The sequence below is a fragment of the Drosophila rhopaloa genome, unplaced genomic scaffold, assembly GCF_018152115.1.
Source record: "Drosophila rhopaloa isolate 14029-0021.01 unplaced genomic scaffold, ASM1815211v1 contig_167, whole genome shotgun sequence".
NCBI classification, from domain to species: domain Eukaryota; kingdom Metazoa; phylum Arthropoda; class Insecta; order Diptera; family Drosophilidae; genus Drosophila; species Drosophila rhopaloa.
Genome location: NW_025335047.1, coordinates 1134855 through 1153565, shown reverse-complemented (window position 1 = coordinate 1153565; position 18711 = coordinate 1134855). Strand labels below are relative to the sequence as shown.

The 18711-nt window shown below is 39.3% G+C and overlaps 1 pseudogene; it reads right to left on the bottom strand.

The window, feature by feature from the left end:
• Positions 1 to 457: 457 nt before the first annotated feature.
• LOC108046532 lies at positions 458 to 18390 on the bottom strand (annotated as a pseudogene).
• Positions 18391 to 18711: the final 321 nt, after the last annotated feature.

Genomic DNA, 18711 nt, shown 5'->3' with positions numbered 1-18711 from the left:
GATAAGAGCGTGTAGCAAGAAAAAGCGACGAAATGCGATGACAACCGGTTATCAGTCAAAGTACATAACTATTTAAGTTGTATTTATCAATGGGTTTTTTTTAATGCTAGGTTCAGAATTTTAAAATTAATTCTGAGTTTAAACTAAATGGATTTATTAAAAATTTAAATCAATTAAATCCCCAACTTTAAAAAGTACAACTTTAAAAAATATAAAGCGACAACATTTTATTTTATTTCATATTTTAGCTTATAATTTAATATAATTTCAAAATGTAAGCAAATTCAGTTCCTCTTTTTTACTGATACACTATGCCGTTTGATAAACTTGTATTTTAATATGATAAATCAGTCTCCTTCACAATTTTTAGTAAAATGCTGGTTAAAAATAAAATGCTATAATAAAATAATTAAAAGGCACTAGTAAGTATTCTTAGAATGGTGAAACATGATCGCCGCTAATAGTTCGATCTACTGGTGTATGTGGAAGATGTGGGTATCGAGTGGAGCTCGGCGGTTCGCTTTTGCACATCCATCTTCATCTTTAAGCGGCGGACTAGACCCATCCAGGATTTACGATTTGTTTTGTCCAAAACGACGAAGTAGACGAACATCACGAATCCCTGCAGGGTGGCCGTGGTGCAGAAGAGATATGAAAAGGCTACTCCTCCCTGAAGAAAGGCAAGGATTCCGAAGATCCAGGTGAGACCCAGCAGAAAGAAGAGCAGAATGGAAAGTCGGATCTCCTGTACCAAGATCTTCCGATCAGACTTGAACTTGCTCTGGCTCAATGAGTGGGAGATGCTGTAGAACACTTTCACGAAGGTCACCAAATTGGCTACTATTATGAGGCCCACGGGGAGGACCACTCCGAAGATCAGGCCATGACCCGATGGATAGCAGATGCCGGAGTCCCTGGATAGTTGGGCGGCAGATGGAAGATAGGAGTCGGGATCAATAAAGGCCACCAGAAGGGTGGGGATAACAGGCAGAAACCAGGCAATAAAGGCAGCTTTCAGGATATAGTTGCGGGGTCTCTGGACGCCAATCACCATGACGTATCGTTGGTACTGCAGATAGGCGATGATCAGCATCCAACTGAAGAGCACTAGAATGGAGTACTGCAAGGCAGCTCCCAGAGCCACACATCGGACTTTATCTCCACTGACAACCAGTTGTTCGGATATATCATCTGTGTTCAGGAACACGAAGAGCACCATCTGAAGTCCCATGGCCAGGCAAAGGTGGAGTAGGACTTTTGTGGAGGCCTGACTCCTCCAACTCTTAAATAGTGCTGCCGTGAGGAAAATTCCTAATACTCCCAGCAGCGAAAGACTGCATCCCACGATCGAGATAATGTCCAGCACTCTCTCTTCTATCGGCGTAATCAAAACCTTTCCCGCAAGGTCGTCGTTTCGATAACTGCCACCCACCAGAAACGCGAACTGAGTGGGGTGGTACGTATGGCACTCGATGATGGGATCAGTGAGCAGATCTGAACTGCTAGTGGTAGTGACTCCCTCGCTCAGCCAGGTCTAGTTCCAATAACCGCATCCACTGTCCAAACTAAGGGCCTTGGTATCTGGATCCCGAAGGTTTTCATTCCGAAGAAGAAAGAGCAACGGCAGGGGAAGTGATTTATCTGTTTAATAAAGTGATATTGTCGTAAGGTCTTTTCGAAAGTATAACTTGATGTACCTACTTTTTAGCTCCGGTATTGAAATGGAGATTATTTTGCTGCGAGGCCTGCGATTGGGTTGCTCTGAGTTTTCCACGAAGAGAGCATCGTGGGCATACACCTTAAAAATGATGTAGGTTATTCCCCAGCTTTTTACTTCCCGCCAGAGATTCTCCGGCAGAAAGGCAGCTGTCTCCAGATCGGATTCCCGCTTGACTTTATCCAATTCCTCTGAAAATCGTAGAAAGCGATACCAGAAGCCGTTGAAGGAGGTTCGACGACCCTCGGCCTGAGTAGAAAAGATAGCTATTCCGGTTATTTCATCGCATTCGGGATTGGTGAAGAACACGCTTATATTCCCGTTGATTTGAGCTTGGACTCCGATGTCGGAGAAGTCGTGGGTCTCCACTCCTGTGGCGGCCTCTACAGTCACATTACCGGTTGGTTTGGTGATTACCATTCCACATTTGTCTGTGGGAACCAATTGCTCTGGCAGAGCATCCATGTAGCTCTCAAATTCGCTTAGCAGGTTGTTAGTGGCGTTCAGTTTGGCGGACAGGCGCAAAACCTTGCTATCACTGGACATTATCTCTGTGCAGATACTAACCAGATTTACTCCGATACTGGCTTCTTTTTCTTCCGCCACTAGGGATTTGAACATCTGCCCCGTTATGAGCACATCGGCGGGCAAGAGAGTCCTATTCGACTGTTGAAGAATTGTCGTCAGCGTGTCGACCATTTCTTCACGTCCCTGGGTGTCATTAAGGATTTGCCTCCCTTCCAGAATGTCATCGTGTAAGCTGTTCAGGGCTTTACTTATGGTGTTCTCTTTTACTTGACTTAAACAGACTACAGGCTCCCACTGATCTGTGGACTCCCATTCGGCTCCGTAGTCCCCCATTCGACACTCCCTGGATACCGGCATTCCATTACTTAAAAGACACAGGTCCTGCAGGGTACTTCGCTCGCCAATCTCAGCCCTTTTCCACTTGTTGAGGTGAGGAGTTCTTTGGGAGGTACGAGTGATATAGAGGTGCTTAAATTCCTCGGACTCACAGAAGGGTGAGAAACATTCAAACAGGCCAGTTATAAATTGATCATTACCTTCACCTTGTTCACCTACTTGTTCGCAGAAAAAGTATCGGTTCTGGTCAAAACATATTTGCCTTTCTATTAGACAATTGGCTTTACTTTTAGTAACAAAAGTTAAGTATTTGTTAATCATGAGTGAATAGTCGAATGTAAAAGTGGTTTAGTGGTTGTTGTGCAGAGATCTGAGTATTCTCGTTCGTTAGGGAGATTTGTTGGAATAATTGGAATAATTAGACTAAAGGCCCCACTTTTAAAGGAGGCCAGAAGAAGAGGTAAGCACCACGCGAAATGCATTATTCATTTATCCGACAGTGTTTTTAAACTTAAGAAGAGTTTTTCTCTCATCCGACTCTTTAGGAATAAAGCGGCAAACTGAACTGTCCGACGATCGGTGGCATTTTCGAAGACTCCACAATATGCGAGTGTTATCAAATGCCATGAATAGCATGCATTCAGATAACATAAAAAAGTACATACGATATTAAACTTAGGCTTTTGTTATTATTTACATTGACTTTAATGCGACCTTGGAAATTAAATAAATATCTCTGGGGGATACAAAAATAGCGCTATGCTCTGATGTCTTTTTATTTGAGCAAACACTTAGATTTCGTGATCTAAATTATACGAACTGATTTATTGGATGCTTGATACCTTTGTTAGCTTTATTTTTAGATCAGAATTTCATTCATTTTCGTTGGCATTTCTTCATTAAACTATTTAAGCGTAAGGATATTTTACATCAAAATATAAAAAATGTATTTTTAGCTTAAGTAATTTATTTTTATTTCTGGCACTCTTTTCAACATACAATTCAAACCTAGAACCCATTTTCAGCTTTTTTGAAATTCAAGCTTAGTCAAACAAATTCTTTTTAAAGGGCCATATGTAAAAAGCAGTTTGGCCTCGGTTGCACGAATTTCGATTATTATTAGGACAGACTCAACCTTCCACGATAATCCACCTGAACAAACTTCATTTAAGCCATTTTTCGGCCTGAAATATAATTTTGATAGCTGACTTTCAAAACACGTAGCCGAAGGGCTGCGTGTGTTAGCGGAAATTGTTGGCTTGTTGACACGTTTTCAATTATCAGTCAAATGCCGTCGACGAATTCAAATACGAGTTCTGAGCCCACTCGCTTTCAGCCAGCCAATGATCCACTTCCATCGACAGCAAAAATTGATTGGGCTGCATGCGTTCAATCAAATGTGTCACATCTTGACATGTGCGCTCTTCCTTTATTGCCACGTGGCTTTTGGGACTCGGATTGGAATATGACAAACCAGCAGCGGATGCGGAGCGGATGAGTGTGGCACTCGAACAAAATGGGTGCCATTCGCATCATAAAAATGAGAAAAATCTACCCAAAATAACTAAACAAGATTTAAACACAGAATTTTAGTGAATTAAACCACAATTATTTAGAGGTATGCCGCTTTGGAATCGGATGTCTGTAAAAAAAGTTATGGGCTTAGAAGTACAGGTTTTAGGTCACTTTTCTGCAAAGCCATTTTTCGCAAATTCGGAAAGGGGTAACACTGTCAAAATGACTAAAAATCGACCCCGAAATTGCAAACCAAACTGAGTATACAGTTTTTTAGAGAATTAAACCACAATCATTAAGAAGTAAGCCACATTGGAATCGGATGTCTGTAAAAAAAGTTATGGGCTTAGAAGTACAGGTTTTAGGTCACTTTTCTGCAAAGCCATTTTTCGCAAATTCGGAAAGGGGTAACACTGTCAAAATGACGAAAAATCGACCCCAAAATTGCAAACCAAACTGAGTATACAGTTTTTTAGAGAATTAAACCACAATCATTTTGAGGTATGCCACTTTGGAATCGGATGTCTGCAAGAAAAGTTATGGGCTTAGAAGTACAGATTTTAGGTCACTTTTGTGCAAAGCCATTTTTCGCAAATTCGGAAAGGGGTAACACTGTCAAAATGATGAAAAATCGACCCAAAATTGCAAACCAAACTGAGTATACAGTTTTTTAGAGAATTAAACCACAATCATTTAGAAGTAAGCCACATTGGAATCGGATGTCTGTAAAAAAAGTTATGGGCTTAGAAGTAAAGGTTTTAGGTCACTTTTCTGCAAAGCCATTTTTCGCAAATTCGGAAAGGGGTAACACTGTCAAAATGACGAAAAATCGACCCCAAAATTGCAAACCAAACTGAGTATACAGTTTTTTAGAGAATTAAACCACAATCATTTTGAGGTATGCCACTTTGGAATCGGATGTCTGCAAGAAAAGTTATGGGCTTAGAAGTACAGGTTTTAGGTCACTTTTGTGCAAAGCCATTTTTCGCAAATTCGGAAAGGGGTAACACTGTCAAAATGACGAAAAATCGACCCCAAAATTGCAAGCCAAACTGAGTATACAGTTTTTTAGAGAATTAAATGACAATCATTTTGAGGTATGCCACTTTGGAATCGGATGTCTGCAAGAAAAGTTATGGGCTTAGAAGTACAGATTTTAGGCCACTTTTGTGCAAAGCCATTTTTCGCAAATTCGGAAAGGGGTAACACTGTCAAAATGATGAAAAATCGACCCAAAATTGCAAACCAAACTGAGTATACAGTTTTTTAGAGAATTAAACCACAATCATTTAGAAGTAAGCCACATTGGAATCGGATGTCTGTAAAAAAAGTTATGTGCTTAGAAGTACAGGTTTTAGGTCACTTTTCTGCAAAGCCATTTTTCGCAAATTCGGAAAGGGGTAACACTGTCAAAATGACGAAAAATCGACCCCAAAATTGCAAACCAAACTGAGTATACAGTTTTTTAGAGAATTAAACCACAATCATTTTGAGGTATGCCACTTTGGAATCGGATGTCTGCAAGAAAAGTTATGGGCTTAGAAGTACAGATTTTAGGTCACTTTTGTGCAAAGCCATTTTTCGCAAATTCGGAAAGGGGTAACACTGTCAAAATGATGAAAAATCGACCCAAAATTGCAAACCAAACTGAGTATACAGTTTTTTAGAGAATTAAACCACAATCATTTAGAAGTAAGCCACATTGGAATCGGATGTCTGTAAAAAAAGTTATGGGCTTAGAAGTACAGGTTTTAGGTCACTTTTCTGCAAAGCCATTTTTCGCAAATTCGGAAAGGGGTAACACTGTCAAAATGACGAAAAATCGACCCCAAAATTGCAAACCAAACTGAGTATACAGTTTTTTAGAGAATTAAACCACAATCATTTTGAGGTATGCCACTTTGGAATCGGATGTCTGCAAGAAAAGTTATGGGCTTAGAAGTACAGATTTTAGGTCACTTTTGTGCAAAGCCATTTTTCGCAAATTCGGAAAGGGGTAACATCATTAAAATGACGAAAAATCGACCCCAAAATTGCAAGCCAAACTGAGTATACAGTTTTTTAGAGAATTAAATGACAATCATTTTGAGGTATGCCACTTTGGAATCGGATGTCTGCAAGAAAAGTTATGGGCATAGAAGTACAGATTTTAGGCCACTTTTGTGCAAAGCCATTTTTCGCAAATTCGGAAAGGGGTAACACTGTCAAAATGATGAAAAATCGACCCAAAATTGCAAACCAAACTGAGTATACAGTTTTTTAGAGAATTAAACCACAATCATTTAGAAGTAAGCCACATTGGAATCGGATGTCTGTAAAAAAAGTTATGTGCTTAGAAGTACAGGTTTTAGGTCACTTTTCTGCAAAGCCATTTTTCGCAAATTCGGAAAGGGGTAACACTGTCAAAATGACGAAAAATCGACCCCAAAATTGCAAACCAAACTGAGTATACAGTTTTTTAGAGAATTAAACCACAATCATTTTGAGGTATGCCACTTTGGAATCGGATGTCTGCAAGAAAAGTTATGGGCTTAGAAGTACAGATTTTAGGTCACTTTTGTGCAAAGCCATTTTTCGCAAATTCGGAAAGGGGTAACACTGTCAAAATGATGAAAAATCGACCCAAAATTGCAAACCAAACTGAGTATACAGTTTTTTAGAGAATTAAACCACAATCATTTAGAAGTAAGCCACATTGGAATCGGATGTCTGTAAAAAAAGTGATGGGCTTAGAAGTGCAGGTTTTAGGTCACTTTTCTGCAAAGCCATTTTTCGCAAATTCGGAAAGGGGTAACACTGTCAAAATGACGAAAAATCGACCCCAAAATTGCAAACCAAACTGAGTATACAGTTTTTTAGAGAATTAAACCACAATCATTTAGAAGTAAGCCAAATTGGAGTCGGATGTCTGTAAAAAAAGTTATGGGCTTAGAAGTACAGGTTTTAGGTCACTTTTCTGCAAAGCCATTTTTTGCAAATTCGGAAAGGGGTAACACTGTCAAAATGACGAAAAATCGACCCCAAAATTGCAAACCAAACTGAGTATACAGTTTTTTAGAGAATTAAACCACAATCATTTTGAGGTATGCCACTTTGGAATCGGATGTCTGCAAGAAAAGTTATGGGCTTAGAAGTACAGATTTTAGGTCACTTTTGTGCAAAGCCATTTTTCGCAAATTCGTCAAAATGATGAAAAATCGACCCAAAATTGCAAACCAAACTGAGTATACAGTTTTTTAGAGAATTAAACCACAATCATTTAGAAGTATGCCGCTTTGGAATCGGATGTCTGTAAGAAAAGTTATGGGCTTAGAAGTGCAGGTTTTAGGTCTTTTTTCTGCCAAGCCATTTTTCGCAAATTCGGAAAGGGGTAACACTGTCAAAATGACGAAAAATCGACCCCAAAATTGCAAACCAAACTGAGTATACAGTTTTTTAGAGAATTAAACCACAATCATTTAGAAGTAAGCCACATTGGAATCGGATGTCTGTAAAAAAAGTTATGGGCTTAGAAGTGCAGGTTTTAGGTCACTTTTCTGCAAAGTCATTTTTCGCAAATTCGGAAAGGGGTAACACTGTCAAAATGACGAAAAATCGACCCCAAAATTGCAAACCAAACTGAGTATACAGTTTTTTAGAGAATTAAACCACAATCATTTAGAAGTAAGCCACATTGGAATCGGATGTCTGTAAAAAAAGTTATGGGCTTAGATGTACAGGTTTTAGGTCACTTTTCTGCAAAGCCATTTTTCGCAAATTCGGAAAGGGGTAACACTGTCAAAATGACGAAAAATCGACCCCAAAATTGCAAACCAAACTGAGTATACAGTTTTTTAGAGAATTAAACCACAATCATTTTGAGGTATGCCACATTGGAATCGGATGTCTGCAAGAAAAGTTATGGGCTTAGAAGTACAGATTTTAGGTCACTTTTGTGCAAAGCCATTTTTCGCAAATTCGGAAAGGGGTAATGTCAAAATGATGAAAAATCGACCCAAAATTGCAAACCAAACTGAGTATACAGTTTTTTAGAGAATTAAACCACAATCATTTAGAAGTAAGCCACATTGGAATCGGATGTCTGTAAAAAAAGTTATGGGCTTAGAAGTGCAGGTTTTAGGTCACTTTTCTGCAAAGCCATTTTTCGCAAATTCGGAAAGGGGTAACACTGTCAAAATGACGAAAAATCGACCCCAAAATTGCAAACCAAACTGAGTATACAGTTTTTTAGAGAATTAAACCACAATCATTTAGAAGTAAGCCACATTGGAATCGGATGTCTGTAAAAAAAGTTATGGGCTTAGAAGTACAGGTTTTAGGTCACTTTTCTGCAAAGCCATTTTTCGCAAATTCGGAAAGGGGTAACACTGTCAAAATGACGAAAAATCGACCCCAAAATTGCAAACCAAACTGAGTATACAGTTTTTTAGAGAATTAAACCACAATCATTTTGAGGTATGCCACTTTGGAATCGGATGTCTGCAAGAAAAGTTATGGGCTTAGAAGTACAGATTTTAGGTCACTTTTGTGCAAAGCCATTTTTCGCAAATTCATCAAAATGATGAAAAATCGACCCAAAATTGCAAACCAAACTGAGTATACAGTTTTTTAGAGAATTAAACCACAATCATTTAGAAGTATGCCGCTTTGGAATCGGATGTCTGTAAGAAAAGTTATGGGCTTAGAAGTGCAGGTTTTAGGTCTTTTTTCTGCCAAGCCATTTTTCGCAAATTCGGAAAGGGGTAACACTGTCAAAATGACGAAAAATCGACCCCAAAATTGCAAACCAAACTGAGTATACAGTTTTTTAGAGAATTAAACCACAATCATTTAGAAGTAAGCCACATTGGAATCGGATGTCTGTAAAAAAAGTTATGGGCTTAGAAGTGCAGGTTTTAGGTCACTTTTCTGCAAAGTCATTTTTCGCAAATTCGGAAAGGGGTAACACTGTCAAAATGACGAAAAATCGACCCCAAAATTGCAAACCAAACTGAGTATACAGTTTTTTAGAGAATTAAACCACAATCATTTAGAAGTAAGCCACATTGGAATCGGATGTCTGTAAAAAAAGTTATGGGCTTAGATGTACAGGTTTTAGGTCACTTTTCTGCAAAGCCATTTTTCGCAAATTCGGAAAGGGGTAACACTGTCAAAATGACGAAAAATCGACCCCAAAATTGCAAACCAAACTGAGTATACAGTTTTTTAGAGAATTAAACCACAATCATTTTGAGGTATGCCACTTTGGAATCGGATGTCTGCAAGAAAAGTTATGGGCTTAGAAGTACAGATTTTAGGTCACTTTTGTGCAAAGCCATTTTTCGCAAATTCGGAAAGGGGTAACACTGTCAAAATGATGAAAAATCGACCCAAAATTGCAAACCAAACTGAGTATACAGTTTTTTAGAGAATTAAACCACAATCATTTAGAAGTAAGCCACATTGGAATCGGATGTCTGTAAAAAAAGTTATGGGCTTAGAAGTACAGGTTTTAGGTCACTTTTCTGCAAAGCCATTTTTCGCAAATTCGGAAAGGGGTAACACTGTCAAAATGACGAAAAATCGACCCCAAAATTGCAAACCAAACTGAGTATACAGTTTTTTAGAGAATTAAACCACAATCATTTGGAGGTATGCCGCTTTGGAATCGGATGTCTGTAAGAAAAGTTATGGGCTTAGAAGTGCAGGTTTTAGGTCACTTTTCTGCAAAGCCATTTTTCGCAAATTCGGAAAGGGGTAACACTGTCAAAATGACGAAAAATCGACCCCAAAATTGCAAACCAAACTGAGTATACAGTTTTTTAGAGAATTAAACCACAATCATTTTGAGGTATGCCACTTTGGAATCGGATGTCTGCAAGAAAAGTTATGGGCTTAGAAGTACAGATTTTAGGTCACTTTTGTGCAAAGCCATTTTTCGCAAATTCGGAAAGGGGTAACACTGTCAAAATGATGAAAAATCGACCCAAAATTGCAAACCAAACTGAGTATACAGTGTTTTAGAGAATTAAACCACAATCATTTAGAAGTAAGCCACATTGGAATCGGATGTCTGCAAGAAAAGTTATGGGCTTAGAAGTACAGGTTGTAGGTCACTTTTCTGCAAAGCCATTTTTCGCAAATTCGGAAAGGGGTAACACTGTCAAAATGACGAAAAATCGACCCCAAAATTGCAAACCAAACTGAGTATACAGTTTTTTAGAGAATTAAACCACAATCATTTGGAGGTATGCCGCTTTGGAATCGGATGTCTGTAAGAAAAGTTATGGGCTTAGAAGTGCAGGTTTTAGGTCACTTTTCTGCAAAGCCATTTTTCGCAAATTCGGAAAGGGGTAACACTGTCAAAATGATGAAAAATCGACCCAAAATTGCAAACCAAACTGAGTATACAGTTTTTTAGAGAATTAAACCACAATCATTTGGAGGTATGCCGCTTTGGAATCGGATGTCTGTAAGAAAAGTTATGGGCTTAGAAGTGCAGGTTTTAGGTCACTTTCCTGCAAAGCCATTTTTCGCAAATTCGGAAAGGGGTAACACTGTCAAAATGACGAAAAATCGACCCCAAAATTGCAAACCAAACTGAGTATACAGTTTTTTAGAGAATTAAACCACAATCATTTGGAGGTATGCCGCTTTGGAATCGGATGTCTGTAAGAAAAGTTATGGGCTTAGAAGTGCAGGTTTTAGGTCACTTTTCTGCAAAGCCATTTTTCGCAAATTCGGAAAGGGGTAACACTGTCAAAATGATGAAAAATCGACCCAAAATTGCAAACCAAACTGAGTATACAGTTTTTTAGAGAATTAAACCACAATCATTTAGAAGTAAGCCACATTGGAATCGGATGTCTGCAAGAAAAGTTATGGGCTTAGAAGTACAGGTTGTAGGTCACTTTTCTGCAAAGCCATTTTTCGCAAATTTGGAAAGGGGTAACATCATTAAAATGACGAAAAATCGACCCCAAAATACAAAACAAACTGAAAACACAGATTTTTAGAGAATTAAACCGCAATCATTTAGAAGTAAGCTACTTTGGAATCAGATGTCTGTAAGAAAAGCTATGGGCCTAGAAGTGCAGGTTTTAGGTCACTTTTGTGCAAAGCCATTTTGGAAACAGTTGAGAGGCTTATATTTATATTTATTTAAATTCAATTAGTAGGTACGTTAAATAAAAAAGAAGTCAACAAAAAAAAATGGAGCATACGAATTTGTTTAAGTGTTTCCGAACTATGATGTTTGGATTGTGCAATACGAAATTTATGCCCCACCGAAAATCCAATTAGTGGCGTCCCCGACAAAAGCATAACGAACTTTTGGGTCTTAGCCAGCAAGTAAACTTCCTCGGGGGCAACAAGTGACTGGCTGTGGCAGAAAAAGCTCGGTTTTGCCATTTTGCCTTGGCCAAGTTGAGTCAACGATGCAGCAGCCAGGAAATCATTCAACATTCAACAAAAGTCTGCGGTTGTGCGACCGCCAACGATGGCAATACATTTTCCAGGGTCATTCCCTGGCAACTGTGGACTTGCACTTGTTTTTGCTGGTGGAAAAGGTTGTGGGTCGGAGGGCAAATGAGATTAGGGTTGGGTTTCGAGAGAACTCAAATTCAGTCGGCAGCCAATGAGCCGTGGCGGCATTAACGCACTTTTAACGACTCTCTGAAGAAGGCACGCACACATTAAGTGCGTTCAATAAAAATTGAAAAACTTGGCTCTCACTTTTAAGCACTTAAACGCCTCGTTGACGTCGCCACCGCTCATAAAAAAAAGGGAAAACGGCGAAAGGAGAGCTGGAAAATCTGTAGAGGAAAAAACCAAGATGAAAATGAAAAAACGGCATGTATGCATACGCGCTTAAAACCGCTACAGATGACGGCCATTAAGCTCATTACGCGCTGCCATTCTTCATTCCTTTTCTTGGGGAAACAATTTTCCGGGAAAACAAAGACGGGGTGCCACAGAAACCACATGTTAGCAGGTCCTCCATCCTTCGTTTGTGGGCCATGTCAATTGCAGCCTGGAGAAATTCATTTTGGCTTGCGGGCAAAGTTAAATTGAATTTTTTCGCCAGAACTCGTTCGGTTCGCTTTCCTTACCCTCGGATCGGCTCAGACAACAGGTTGCGAGGATTTAATGAAATTAGACACAGACAGAGGCAACGTAGCCAGCGTCTAAATAAAAACTGCCGGGGAACAGGGGCATTCAAGTTGTAGTGTACGTGAATTGCTAAAAAAGTGCATTACAAATTGATTAAAAATCAAATAATAACACGAGAGAAAATAAAAAAAGTAATTTCATATTCAATGCCTTCGTTACAATTGCTATAAAAAGTGTTTTAAAATATTTATTCTTTACATTGCCGGCATTGGGGAAAAAACGTTCATATTGCAAATGATGTTTGATCAAATTAAGCTTTTGATAATAAATAAATATTTGCAAAATGGAACCTTTTTAAATGCTATTCAGGTATTAATAAAATCTATTTTACTAAGTGTTAAATAATAAATAATATATATTTTTTTAAGGGTCACCCTGTTCGTTTTTAGTCGGATTATGTACACATTTTTTAGGTGCTTTCATTTTGCACAATTGCTCTGCATGCAGATTCAGCGTGAGCTTTGACACGGCACATGTGGCCCCAGGATGGCGCCCTCGCCCTTCAAATCCCTCATCCATTCAGGATTTGTGTGTTTTAAGCCAACTTCGAGCAACTTAATTTAATTAGAACGTCTGGTGCCGCTGCTGCCGCTCCGGCATCATCTAATTTCATTTGGCTCCGAAGGCCGGGCAACAGTTGTCCCATAAACACTGACACATGATGCTGTGTTTTTTGCCTGAAGCCTTTCAGGATCCTGCCTGCAATGCCCGGAGACCTTCGTTCAGCATTTGCATAAGCCTCGATTAAATTCGTGACTGATTTTTGCAGCTTATTCACTGCGATCGATTGGAAAGCCAACAGCCGAGACCGGAAATTGTCTAGGAAATGAAATGGGTTGAATGCCTGGATGCTTGAGTGGTCCCCATTTAATTAAATAACAACAATCTGTGTCTATATAGTGTTTGGCTTTGGGTTCGTTCACATATCACGCGGCGAAAAGTTTCCAATTACGAATTCGTTGGCCGAGTTGTTTGCTACATCCGCATCGAGCGAAAACTTTCGCCATGGGAAAAAGTTTGAGCGACCAGAGAGCGAATGCTTCTAATGAAAAACCACTTAGGCGGAGACAAAGAAGTCCACTTAGGCTGCAGGACATGAGTCCTGTCCCCATTCCGCCTTTCTCAAGCGTTGGTAAATCAGCTTTCTGCTGCTGGGAAAACTTTCTGCCGCTGCACATGCATTTTGCAGCTCGCTTAACGATGGAAAAACAGTCAAGGACATGTCCTGAGGCAGGATCACGTCCGGAGATTTTCAATTTAATGTGCCTACTTACAGAAATAACAAACTTTCCGCTACACAAATGTCAGCCAAACAAGTTAAATAACTCAGATTTAGAGCCTTTAGCCTGGGCTCACTGTAAGTACAACATTTTATTGGCCTACGTGGGCCTGCCCTTAAAGTTGACACACACATGTGGCCATAACATATGGCTGCCAACATGTCGTATGCGTAATGTGACTTTTGATGCCCGTATTATACAATTAAGCGGTCATTTTTATTGCATCGCTGGACAAATTGAGTTGCAATTACATTCCGTTTGACCTTGAGCGATTTTAATATATATTTAATTGGATTCCCCTCCCTCCTCGCATCCCTCGTTTGCCAGTAAAACAAACAAAAAAAAAAGGAAAGTAAAAAGCCCACGGCCAAATGGAAAAATGTGCCATAAAGCTCGGGCTTAATTGCCGGAAAAAAGGGTTAATTGCCCGCGTATTTGGTTTGTGCATGCCAGGAAACACCCGAGAGCCCCTCAGCAAACATAAAAAGTTTCGTTAATGGAAAACGGTGAAACAGCGTGTCGGGGAATTCGCTCTAGATACAACCCGAAACAATAGGAAATTTCAATATTTCCGCCCCAAACAAATTTGAAAATTAATTCAGACAGGTCCCTGGAAGCGCTTTTAACTAGATCTGCTGGCAGAATGCTGCCCCATAACATTAGCAATCGCCCTTCCTCAATTTTGAGTGCCTGCAGCAGACTTTACAAGCGCTTGATGCATTTTTTATGTTGCCAGCATTACGGGGCACTCTTCGTGGCTTCAACTACTGCACTGCGGGAAAGCATCGTCCAATATAATCATTTGTAATGATTTTTGACGCCACCCATTTTATTAAAGCTATACCAAATTTGTAGCTGGACATTGTAAACTTTATCAAAAATCAGAGTTAAAGACATTCATAAGTTTTTGCACAACTTGTTGTGACGGACATTTGACATCTACAATGTACACTGTCATTTTTCGCTCTGTTCGTGTGTGTGCAAAACTTTTATCACTTGTTTGCTTTGCATTTTACGAGCATTTAAATACAATGAGTGCCAAGCGGACAGCTGTTGCATGTGCTTGTTTTCTTTTTGAGGGCGGAGGACACAGTGCAGCATCACGTTTTTCCGGGGAAAAGGAGAAAAGGCTAAGCAGAAACACTATAATTTGCCCTTTTCCGGCATGAAGCTGGCTAATTAAAGAGTCAGGAGACGCAGGAGTGCCGATATGAGTCGAATTCGGAAACAAGACTAATTAAATTTAACTCCGCATACTTATTTCTGAAGTGCTGGCTTTAAACTCATTACGGCAAATTGGCTGCTTTTATGGCACATTCTAGTCCACCATTGCACAGTGCTTTAAGCCAGCTCATGAATGCCAAGCAGCCAACTGGCAACTATTACTTAATATAGTGAAATATGGCAAATTTATAACCCAGCACACACACACAAAGAGCTTGCAGTTCAAAATGGCAGGATAGGGAGGTCAGGAACATGCAAAACTTTTCCATATTTGAGCTCAAAAACGGAATTTATGTGCTTTCCGTGCTGCGGGTAGGAAAACTATTCTCCCACTCCCCGGACGGTTTTGCAGTCAGTTTTGATTACTGTTTGGAACACACAATAGATTAAATAAAAGCGCACATAATTGCATACGAACGATGGTGAAATATTATATATATTGAAATTTATTGTCAGGAGAGAGGTAGTAGCACATAGATATATAAATAAGGGAGGGATGTAAGAACTACTATCACAAGCTAGGTTTATTTACATAAAACGGATTTTAGCCACGGGCATTTGACATACCCAATTTAAGTTGATTTAAGCTGGTAAAGGAATATTAACTGTCAACATTTTCATTAATCATATCTATAAGCAGGATTAAAAAGTTTTTATATAAATGGGAGACTGAAAAAGTAACATAATGGAAGTGAGAAATCAAAATAATGAACTTATAAATTAAAAAAATGTAAGCCAAACTTTATATTTCCATAACCAATGAAACCAATTTAAAATATTTTTTTTTTGCCATGTTCATTTAGTAGTCCAAATAATTTTAATTGCCGCAGCAAACTTACACTACTGAAATTGGCATTAATTAGTTACTGCGTAGCTTTGATATATTATATATACTCAGAAATAGATTAAATATTTAAATTCGCTTAGGATTAGATGAAGCAGAATTTTCAAACAGAAGCGAAAACCAAAAATATATATGCAAATACGCAGACCCACTTGACTGTCTCCGTCAGAATATTTATTCTGATTTCGTTGGGTTGGGTGAAGCAAAATGCTAATGGCAGTTAGACAAACATACGGACAGAGAGACACTTTCCCATGACAGGTAGCACTTTCGGGATGTCAACCCTTTTTATGCATACTTTAAAATTTAACAGCACTTGCTTCATTAATTTCTGAGCACTTTTACGCCCTTTGACTTTGCCACATGACAATGGCAAAGCGGATGAGTAAAAGCCAGAAAATCGCAAAATACTTTTGCTTACCCCTTCATGCCAGTCGCAGTGCCTGTCCTGCACAGCTTAACTCTCGAGTCGACTCGACTCAATTTCAGTTTTGTTTACTCTTTTTTTGGCAACTTAATTTGCTCACATTACGTATACGACATGCAGGCCGGGCTATGTGAAAACTTTTTGTTTCTGCCGGACCAAAAGTCAAGGAAAATCGAATGGTAACTACTGTTTCAGCCACAAAGTACCCTGTATTTGTTTACAAAATCGCTGCAAACACTCTTTTCATGTCAGAAGTATTCATTTTAGCTTTAGCTTTCGTTTCTTTAATGACAAATATTATTATTTTTCTTAAGTAATTTATTGCTTCTAACAAATATACCCCGAAAAACCATGATTACGTAGTACAACAGAGCATCAGTTGTGCCCAGGCTGTGTCTGAATATTTTGCTGTGGTCTGGGTCTGAAGTTCTCGCATTTGGCATTCGGGGAAATTCATTTTGGTTCAGTTGTTTGCCCATTTAACTGCAAGCCACAGCAGCAAGTAAATATTGATTTTTTTCGCCGTCCGCTGCAAAAAGCCAGCATCGAAATGAAGAGTTGTTTGAACGATCTGAGGTTCGGACATGAGTGCTGGTTTGACAGACGGAGCAAGTCGAAGCCAGAAATTAGTGGCACATATAAATCTTGGCATTCAGCAGGGCGAAAACCAACAGTAGAGCCGAAAGCCAAATGGGATTTGCTGGATGTGAAACCCTGCATTGTAAAACCAATTCGTTTCCATTTGTCCTCGGCGTCACTTGCACTCCACACTCCACACACCCGCATACGCAAACGCACACAATGCAATTGAACTCTGCCCCTTAACCTCCACTTCCGGTTCCTCTTTCCGAAGCCGAGGCTCTGATCCTGCTGCTGACAATGCGAGTGACAGTAGGAATGCAAACACAATGCACAATACGGAATACACAGCACAAAAGGCTGAAAGCAGAATGCAGAATGCGCACTACGAAAACAATACAGGTGTGTTACGGTGGTTAAGGCCCCGATTGAAAAGGGATATTCAAAAATCAGTGAGGGAACAGAGTAAAATCAAATGTATATTTTCAAAAAGATTACATAACAAGAATCAGAAAGTCAAAGGACCTACCACTACTTGAATTCCCTTGGATTGCAAATTCAACTATATTATATCATTTCAGGCTGAGATATAATAATTATTTAATATTAAGAGTCACATCATTAAAGCTTCGTCATCTATTTTATTGATAATTTAAAATACATACAAGGAAAAACCAAGGAAACAAATTTATAATGAAGTGGAATATTTTTGGAAATTGTAAAAGAGGCAGTACAAACGCTACTGATTTTAAAAATTATCACATATAAATAAGGCAATATACAGATCAGAATTATAATTCTAGAAAATGTGCACATGTCTGAAATATATATTCTTGATCCTGTCACCACAGTGCCAATTCGGAATAAGGAATCGCAGGCGGAAGCGTTCAACACTTAACCTGATTGCACTCGACTCAAAGGCTGAGCTTGGATTTGTGGTAAGGCCACTGGCCACTGGGGAAACTTTGAGCTTTGAGAATTTCCAATTCGGATTCAGAAACATCTAAGCCTGGCTTTAATTGTCTATTAACACTTTATAACGACCGCGGGCCTAGGCCTCACTCCGTTCGTTAAAGGATGTATATTTATATACTCCAACATTTATATTCGTGCATTTGTGTCCACCGAAAGGGGGAGCTATTTTTGTACAAAACATTTTGCAGAAATTGCCGCTGGTCACGACAGCCCCCACATTTCGCTGTCGTCTGGCTGTTTGGTCAATACTCAATTATGGCACCCCAGTGGGTTCCATATGCCGCAGCTGGCAAAACAGGTCGAAAACAAATTGAAGGTGCAAAGGTTAAGCTGCGAATCTGTCACCTGCCGCGAACTTTTCCCGCATTGTGGGGCAAATAAAATGAAAAGCATTTAATGTAGCGTGAAAAACCCCTGAGTAATGAATGGAATTCCATTGAATGGAGCCCCAGATTCTGAAGATTTCAGCTTCGACAGCACCCACAAAACGCCTGAATAATTCAAGTAGAGGCGACAATTTTCTTTTTAACGCCGAAGAAAAATTGACTTTTAAATTGACACGGCAACTTGCGAAAATGGAATTCTTTTCGGCGCTGCTTTCCACTTATAAATAACCAAATTGTTGGTCATCAAACAGCGCGAGTTTCAATTAATATGCAAATGTACACGGGGATAATTAACCAGGTTGCTGTTGCCGAACGGTCGGTGTGTTTGCTTCTGCGGTGATGATGTTCAGAAATCAGCCCCTCTACTCACATTCCCAAAGGCCCCGCATTTGCAAAGTCATTACCTCGGCGTCGCTGACAGGACACATTCCTCAAATTCCCGCATCGCCATTAGGCTCCCAATAAAACTGACTCGTTGCCGAACCGATGACATTTCAATAAAGAGATCCCAGCCCCAAACAACATTGATTAACAAGCTGTGGGCACCCAAATGGATTAAGGGAGGAGCTTGGCATTGGCTAGGTGTATACACTTTAAGAGACCTGGGTATTAAGGTTTTTCGATACTCTTTATTATTTACAAGAAGTTTTTATTTAATACTGTAGCAGAGTAAAACACGCACCAGTTCTCTCATTTATTGTCTCCTTTGCTAACATTATCTTAACATCTAGGAACTTTAACAGAGTGTA